General features: G+C 35.6%; 1 non-coding gene across 1 annotated transcript; it reads left to right on the plus strand.

Moving 5' to 3' along the window:
- The first annotated feature begins 6903 nt into the window (after positions 1 to 6903).
- On the plus strand, positions 6904 to 7011 carry LOC148571524 (small nucleolar RNA R71). The gene has a single exon (XR_015908626.1). It is a non-coding gene; the product is annotated as a small nucleolar RNA R71 (small nucleolar RNA).
- The last annotated feature ends 2368 nt before the right edge of the window (positions 7012 to 9379 follow it).

The raw sequence follows: 9379 nt of genomic DNA on the forward strand, positions 1-9379 counted from the left end.
GTTGAGATGTGTGTTTCATTTAAGTGTGGGAGAAATTTTGGAAAATATTGGTAGAGAAAAAAATTGTTGTTTTGGGTACTTATTAAAAAAAATTGGGAAATGGGTGCACATTCATGTTTCAATTTGCTTTAACCATATGCATTTGTCAGAGAAAAAAATGAAATGAAAAGAAAAAATATATAGTAATAAGATGGGACAAAACTTATCCCAATGAAAAAAAATGAATAAGAAATGCATGTGTTTTAAATAGAAACTAAGGCATGAATGTGTGTGAAAAGAAGTAATGGGTGGCTAGAATGCATTTTTTTGTGGGTTGATTAATATAGGTTGAGTTGGGTGCTTGAGCTAATCAAAGATTCAATCCTTTAATCCACTTAGTCATATACTCATCCTACCCTTACCCCAACCCCATTACAACCTTCTAAAGACCTCATGATACTTGCATGCATGCATCAAATACTTGTTGATTGTTAGATGAAAAGCAATTCCTTGAAAGCATGATTAGAAGAGATTTGAGTGAATTGATCCTAGACACCGAGTGATTAGAGTCATACACTCCTAGTGATGGTTCAATTACTCAATTCTATGTTTCCATACCCCTTATCATGTATTCTTGCAAGTTGCTTCTTTTTATGAATGAATCAATTCTTTAGATTTTTTACTGCATTGAATTACTTTTTTGCTTAGCCCTACATGTCCATAATCTTGCTTGAAAATTTGTTTGTTTGTTTTCACCAATTTCATAGGATACTATAGATGGATAAATAGGTATATATAGTATATACATATTTGCATGCATATAGGTAGTTGCATTGAATAAGTTGCTTACCCTTTTATCGCGCTCCTTTGAGTGATTTAGCATGAGGACATGCTATAGTTTAAGTATGGGGGAATTGATGAGTCCATATTTTCCGGTATATTTTGGTTTGATTTGGATGGATTTCATCACATAAACCCATATTTATTCATCCAAATAGCATGCTTTTGTGTTTTCTCCCTAAATTGAGCTTAATTGTAAAAACATGCTATTTTGTGCTTAATTTAACCAATTTTATTCTACTTTCATTCCATTGGGTGCCTTGATGTGTTTGATGAGTAATTTCAGGTTTACAAGGCTAATATGAATGGAAGAAGTGATGGAAAAGCATGCAAAAAGGGAGAAAGCATGAAGAAATGAAGTTTTGGAAGATTCAGCTTCCGTACGTGTGCACAGTGATGCGTGCGCACGCACACGCGCACAAGTTTGGCGATGCGTACGCGTGGGAGCCTATTTCGCCAAACGACGCGTACGCGTGACCTACGCGTACACGTGACCTACGCATACGCGTCGCTACCGTCACGTGACTTCATTAATGCAGCACGCTGGGGGCGATTTTGGGGGATTTCTTGGCCTATTTTTGAAGGCTTGGAGGCTCAAATCAAGTGCTATATGAAGGGAACTTCATGCCATATGAAGGGAGAGCTCACTTGTAGGGTAGAAACACATAGTAGGAGTAGGAGTAGTGTAAATTAGGTAATTCTCTCTTAGGGTTAATTAGGGTTTTGTAGAATTTTATACTTCAAATTTGATTTTGGATTCTAGCAATTGCATTGTAAGTATTTCTTTAATTTTTCTTTTAATTACATTACTTGTTCTACACTTTCTTATATTTTCATGTCTCTTGTCAACATTTACATAGTCTTGCAATTTTGGATTTCTAGTTGATGAATTTGATGTTTGATGACTTTTATATGTTTGTTTGAGTTGTCTTTATTGACTTTGATCATTTATGATTCACAGCTTTCATTAATTTACCAATTTTGCCATGTTTTGTGAATATGCATACTAGGTGTTTGATGAAATGTCAACCCTAGCTCTGGGGTAAAATTTCCACCACTTGCCTTGGGGAAAATGAGTCTATGGATTACTAGAGCCATAATATCCAACATTTAGTGATAATTCTTGGGTTGTTAGTTGTTATTGTTTTCACTAAAGCTAGCTTTTTACTAAGGTAATTAGTAAGTTAGCTAGGACTTGTGGATTAATAACAATTATGCTCACTTAACTTATCCTTCGATGTTAAGGGTTGACTTAGTGATATTAATCCATCACAATTATCATAGTTGTGGTTATGGCAAGGAAGAGATTCCATGACTCATCCCAAGTCAAGGTTTCATTTATGTTTTGAACCACTTTTCTATCACTTTATAGCATTACTTGTTTATATTACATACATAGTTTTTTTATTCCTTTATTGCTTTGTTAATTGCATTTTTGTCTAGTTCTTTTATCTCTTTATTTTGTTTGCTTTCACCATTGAACCCCCTTTGTTCTTGCAACCAAAATTGTGCACTTGTTGGCATTAGTTCCTAGGGAAGACGACCCAAGGTTTGATTACTCTCGGTTAATTAGAAATTTTAAACTTTGATGTTTGGGATTCAAATTGCCAGTTTGGTCTATACTTGCAACGAAGTTACCTTAAGTGTGAAAATCCAAATCGGTGCGAATCTCAACTCACCAGCTACACACTAGAAGGAGTAGGAGAGAGAGATGGCAGTCATTCGACAGGTCAATGTAGAGGCTCACAGGCATCTGAACGCTATTTGGTGTGAGAAATCGTGATTCACACTTTTCACAACTTCGCACAACTAACCAGCAAGTGCACTGGGTCGTCCAAGTAATAAACCTTACATGAGTAAGGGTCGATCCCACAGAGATTGTTGGCTTGAAGCAAGCTATGGTCATCTTGTAAATCTCAGTCCGGCGGATTCAAATGGTTATGGGGTTTTGATAATTAAAATATAAATAAAACACAAAATAAGATAGAGATACTTATGTGATTCATTAGTGGAAATTTCAGATAAGCGTTTGGAGATGCTTTGTTGCTTCTGAACCTCTACTTTCCTATTGCTTTCTTCCAACCATGCGTGCTCCCTTCCATGGCAAGCTGTAGGAACCTCTCAGTGAAAATGGTCCTCTACGGATTCTGCACAGCTAATCAACTGTCGGATTTCTCGTCTCAGATGAAAAATACCAGGCACAGCTACCGCATGGCTAATCATCTGTCAGTTCCCGCTAGCGTCAGAATAGGATCCATTGATCCTTTTGCACACTGTCATTGTGCCCAACATTCGCAGGTTTGAAGCTCGTCACAGTCATCCCTTTCCAGATCCTACTCAGAATACCACAGACAAGGTTTAGACTTTCCGGATCTCAGGAATGGCTGCCAATGGTTCTAGCCTATACCACGAAGATACTAATCTCACGGACTCGGTCCATGTATTAGTTATCCAAGAGAATATACTCCAGCTGTTGTCCAATGACTACGTTGAACATCATGTAGACCGCTTTGTAGTTGTCAGGCACGCAGATCTTGGCTAAGCGAGTAATGAAGATTGGGTGATTGTCATGGGTCACCCCTTCATTTTGACTTAACTGAATTAAGTATGAGAGTATATCTTGGAGAAGAAGTAGGCGTGAATTGAAAGAAAAACACTAGTAATTGCATTAATTCATGAAGAACAGCAGAGCTCCATACCTTAATCTATGGGGTATAGAAACTCCACCGTAGAAAATACATAAGTGAAAAGAGGTCTAGGCATGGCCGTGAGGCCAGCCTCCAAACGTGAACAATGGTCTCTAAAGTATGATCAAAAGATAGATAAAGTATCTGAATACAATAGTAAAAAGTGCTATTTATACTAAACTAGTAACTTATGTTTACAGAAATGAGTAACTAAGTGCAGATAGTACAAAAATCCACTTCCGGGGCCCACTTGGTGTGTGCTTGGGCTGAGCATTGAATCTTTCACGTGCATAGGCTGTTCCTGGAGTTAAACACCAGCTTGGGTGCCAGTTTGGGCGTTTAACTCCAATTCTGGTGCCAGTTTGGGCGTTTTACGCCAGGAATTTTTTGGCTGGATTTAGACGCCAGTTTGGGCCATCAAATCTCAGGTAACGTATGAACTATTATATATTGATGGAAAGCCCAGGATGTCTACTTTCCAACGCAATTCAGAGTGTGCCAATTGGGCTTCTGTAGCTCCAGAAAATCCACTTCGAGTGCAGAAGAGTCAGAATCCAACAGCATCTGCTGTCCTTTTTCAGCCTCTGAATCAGATTTTTGCTAAGGTCCCTCAATTTCAGCCAGAAAATACCTAAAATTATAGAAAAATACACAAACTCAGAGTAAAGTTTAGAAATGTGATTTTTGCATAAAAACTAATAAAAATATAATAAAAAGTAACTAAAACATACTAAAAACTATGTAAAAACAATGCCAAAAAGGGTATAAATTATCCGCTCATCACAACACCAAATTTAAATTGTTGCTTGTCCCCAAGCAACTAAAAAAATAGGATAAAAAGAAGAGAGAATACAATAAATTCCAAACTTATCAATTAACTTAGTTCTAATTAGATGATTGGGGCAAGTAGCCTTTTTGCTTCTGAACAGTTTTGGCATCTCACTTTATCCTTTGAAGTTCAGAATGATTGGCATCCATAGGAACTCAGAGTTCAGATAGTGTTATTGATTTTCTTAGTTCAGTATGTTGATTCTTGAACACAGCTACTTTATGAGTCTTGGTCGTGACCCTAAGCATTTTGTTTTCCAATATTACCACCGGATACATAAATGCCCCAGACACATAACTGGGTGAACCTTTTTCAGATTGTGACTCAGCTTTGCTAGAGTCCCTAGTTAGAGGTGCCCAGAGCTCTTAAGCACACTCTTTTTTTGCTTTGGACCACGACTTTAACCGCTCAGTCTCAAGCTTTTCACTTGACACCTTCACGCCACAAGCACATTGTTAGGGACAGCTTGGTTTAGCCGCTTAGGCCAGGATTTTATTCCTTTGGGCCCTCCTATCCATTAATGCTCAAAGCCTTAGATCCTTTTTTTACCCTTGCCTTTTGGTTTAAAGGGTTACTGGCTTTTTCTACTTGCTTTTTCTTTTTTTCTTTCTTTTTTTTCTTTATTTTTTCACCATTTTTTTCGCAAGCTTTTGCTATTCACTGCTTTTTCTTGCTTCAAGAATCAATTTTATGATTTTTCATATTATCAATAACATTTCTCTTTTTTCATTATTCTTTCAAGAGCCAACAATTTTAACATTCATAAACATCAAATTCAAAAATATTCATTGTTCAAGCATTCATTCAGAAAATAAAAAGTATTGGCACCACATCAAAATAATTAAACTAATTTCAAGATAGAATTCGAATTCATGCACTTCTTGTTCTTTTGCAATTAAAAACATTTTTCATTTAAGAAAGGTGAAGGATTCATAGGACATTCAGAGCTTTAATACATAGACACTAGACATTAATGATCATGTAATAAAGACATAAACATAGACAAAACACAAAGCATAAATTTCGAAAAACAAAAAAGTAAGAACAAGGAAATTAAAGAACGGGTCCACCTTAGTAATCGTGGCTAGTTCTTCCTCTTGAAGATCTTATGGAGTGCTTGAGCTCCTCTATGTCTCTTCCTTGCCTTTGTTCCTCCTCCCTCATGGCTCTTTGGTCCTCTCTGATTTCATGGAGGATGATGGAGTGCTCTTGGTGCTCCATCCTTAGTTGCCCCATGTTGGAACTCAATTCTCCTAAGGAGGTGTTAATTTGCTCCCAATAGTTTTGTGGAGGAAAGTGCATCCCTTGAGGCATCTCAGGGATTTCTTGATGAGGAATTTTCTCATGTTCTTGTTGAGGTCCATGAGTGGGCTCTCTTGTTTGCTCCATCCTCTTCTTAGTGATGGGCTTGTCCTCATCAATAAGGATGTCTTCCTCTATGACAATTCCAACTGAATTGCATATGTTATAGATAAGATGAGGGAAGGCTAACCTTGCCAAAGTAGAGGGCTTTTCCGCCACCTTGTAGAGTTCTAGAGTATGATCTCATGAACTTCTACTTTCTCTCTATTTATGATGCTATAGATCATGATAGCCCGGTCTATTGTAACTTCAGACCGGTTGCTAGTAGGAATGATAGAGCGTTGGATGAACTCCAACCATCCCCTAGCCACGAGTTTGAAGTCAAGCCTTCTTAGTTGAACCGGCTTGCCTCTTAAGTCTCTCTTCCATTGAGCTCCTTTCACACAAATGTCCCTAAGGACTTGGTCCAACCTTTGATCAAAGTTGACCCTTCTAGTGAAAGGATGAGGATCTCCTCTCATCATTGGCAAGTTAAATGCCAACCTCACATTTTCCGAACTGAAATCTAAGTAATTTCCACGAACCATTGTGAGCCAATTCTTTGGGTTTGGGTTCATACTTTGATCATGGTTCTTAGTGATCCATGCATTGGCATAGAACTCTTGAACCATTAAGATTCTGACTTGTTGGATTGGGTTGTTGAGAGATTTCCAACCTCTTCTTTGAATCTCACGTCGGATCTTCGGATATTCACCCTTTTTGAGCATGAAAGGGACTTCGGGAATCACTTTTTTCTTGGCCACAACTTCATAGAAGTGGTCTTGGTGGACCTTTGAGATGAATCTTTCCATCTTCCATGACTCGGAGGTGGAAGCAATTGCCTTCCCTTTCCTCTTTCTAGAGGTTTCTCCGGCCTTAGGTGCCTTTAATGGTTATGGAAAAATGGAAAAGCAGAGCTTTTTCCACACCAAACATAAAAGGTTTTCTCGTCCTCGAGCAAAAGAGGAAAGAAAGGAGTAGAAGAAGAAGAAATGGAGGAGATGGAGGGTAGTAGTGGTTTCGGCCAAGGGGGTAGTAGTGTGTATGATGTGTGAAATTGAAGGTAGTGAGGAGGGAATTCAAGTTATTTGCAACCATTTCAATGAGTTCCTAGCCTTCTGCAGGCGTCTTCTTCAGATGAAGAGATCCACCAGCAGAGTGATCCAATGACATCTTGGACAATTCAGACAGACCATCATAGAATATACATAGGATGCTCCATTCTGAAAGCATGTCAGAAGGACACCTTCTGATCAATTGCTTGTATCTTTCCCAAGCTTCATAGAGGGATTCACCTTCCTTCTGTCTGAAGGTTCGGACTTCCACTCTAAGCTTGCTCAACTTTTGAGGTGGAAAGAATTTGGCCAAGAAAGCATTGACCAACTTTTCCCAAGAGTTCAGGCTTTCTTTAGGTTGTGAGTCCAACCATATCCTAGCTCTGTCTCTTACAGCAAAGGGGAAAAGCATAAGTCTGTAGACCTTAGGAAGATTTGCAAGAATTCAGCTAAGAACTGATGAGGATCTTCCAATGGAAGTCCATGAAACTTGCAATTCTGCTGCATTAGAGAAACTAATTGAGGCTTCAGCTCAAAGTTGTTTGCTCTAATTGCAGGAATTGAGATGCTTCTTCCATAGAAGTCAGAAGTTGGTGTAGTAAAGTCACCAAGCACCTTCCTTGCATCTCCACCATTGTTGTTATTTTCGGCTGCCATGTCTTCTTCTTTTTTGAAAATTTCTGCAAGGTCCTCTCCAGAGTATTGTGCTTTAGCTTCTCTTAGCTTCCTCTTTAGAGTCCTTTCAGGTTCAGGATCAGCTTTAACAAGAATGTTCTTATCCTTGTTCCTGCTCATATGAAAAAAAAGAGAACAGAAAAGAAGAAAAATTCTCTATGTCACAGTATAGAGATTCCTTTATATGAGTAGAAGAAGAGAAGAATAGAAGAATGAGGTAGAGAGAAAATAAAGGGAATTCGAATACAGAAAGAGGGAGAGGGTTTGAATTTTAAGAAGAAGAGAAGTGTTAGTAATTAAATAAATAAATAGAAAGAGACGAGAGGGAGAGAGTATTCGAATATTAATCAAAATAAAAGAAAAATATTTTTGTTTTTATTTTAATTATTAGTTAGAATTCGAAATTTAAGAGAAGAAATAAATTAAAATTAGAATTTAAAACAATTAGTTAATTAGAAAGAATTTTGAAAAAGTAGTTAATGATTTTCGAAAATTAGAGAGAGAGAAAAGTAGTTAGGTGGTTTTGAAAAAGATAAGAAATAGTAAACTTTTTAAAATCAAACAAAAAGTCAAGTAGTTAATTGAAAAAGATTTGAAAATCAATTTTGAAAAGATAAGAAGTTAGAAAAAGATTTTGAAATTAAGTTTTGAAAAAGATATGATTGAAATTTATTTTGAAAATGATTTGAAAAAAAATTAAAAAAATTTGATTTTGAAAATTAAAATTGATGACTTGACTAACAAGAAACTAAAAGATATGATTCTAGAATTTAAAGATTGAACCTTTCTTAACAGGAAAGTAACAAACTTGAAATTTTTGAATCAAAGCATTAATTGTTAGCAATAATTTCGAAAATTATTAAATAAAATTAAGAAAAAATTATTTTGAAGAATTTTCAAAAACCATGAAAGAAAAATGAAAAAGATTTTATTTTTGAAAAAGATTTGAAAAGATAAAATTTTTAAATTGAAATTTTGACTTGACTAACAAGAAACCACTAAATTTTAAAAATTTTTTACTAAGTCAACCCAAAATTTTGAAATTTATGAGTAAAATAAGGGAAAGATATTATTTTTTATTTTTGAATTAATGAAGAGAGAGAAAAATAACTAAATGATTCAAAATATAAAAATTTAAGATTAAAACGAATGATGCATGCAAGAACACTTTAAATGTCAAGATGAACACCAAGAACACTTTGAAGATCATGATGAACATTAAGAACATATTTTTTGAAAATTTTTAAGAAAAGAAACACATGCAAGACACCAAACTTAAATATTTTTAATGTTTAGACACTATGAATTCGAAAATGCATATGAAAAATAAGAAAAAACACAACAAGAAAATCACAAGATTAAATAAAGAGAATCATCAAGAACAACTTGAAGATCAAAGAAGAACACAATGCATATATTTCGAAAATTCAAGAAATATTAAAAACATGCAACTGACACCAAACTTAAAATTTGACACAAGACTCAAACAAGAAACATAAAAATTTTTTGGTTTTTATGGTTTTATAAAAAAATTTTGTATTTTTCAAAAATTAATTTGGAAAAAGAAAAATAGGAATTTCAAAATTTTTAATAAGAATTCCAGGATTCATGCATTGTTAGTCTAAAGCTCCATTCCAAAAGATCAGACATGGCTTAATAACCAGCCAAGCTCTAAGTGAAAGCTTTGGTCCAAAAGATTAGACATGGCCAAATGGCCAGCCAAACTTTAGCAGATCATGACATTCAACAGCCAAATAGATGGGAATCCAAAGGCTCTTGCAATGATAAGTGGAAGCCTCAGTCCAAAAGATTAGACATGCCTTAATAGCCAGCCAGGCTTCAACATATCTCATTAATCTCTAGAATTCATTCTTAAAAATTCTGAAGAAAAGTTTTTTGAATTTTTTGAAAACTATATAATTTTTTTGTTTTTTTTTTCGAAAATAAAAAATAAAAATAAAAAGCTTAAACAT

The sequence above is a fragment of the Arachis ipaensis genome, chromosome B3 (genome assembly GCF_059453495.1).
Source record: "Arachis ipaensis isolate K30076 ecotype BB chromosome B3, ASM5945349v1, whole genome shotgun sequence".
Taxonomy (NCBI): domain Eukaryota; kingdom Viridiplantae; phylum Streptophyta; class Magnoliopsida; order Fabales; family Fabaceae; genus Arachis; species Arachis ipaensis.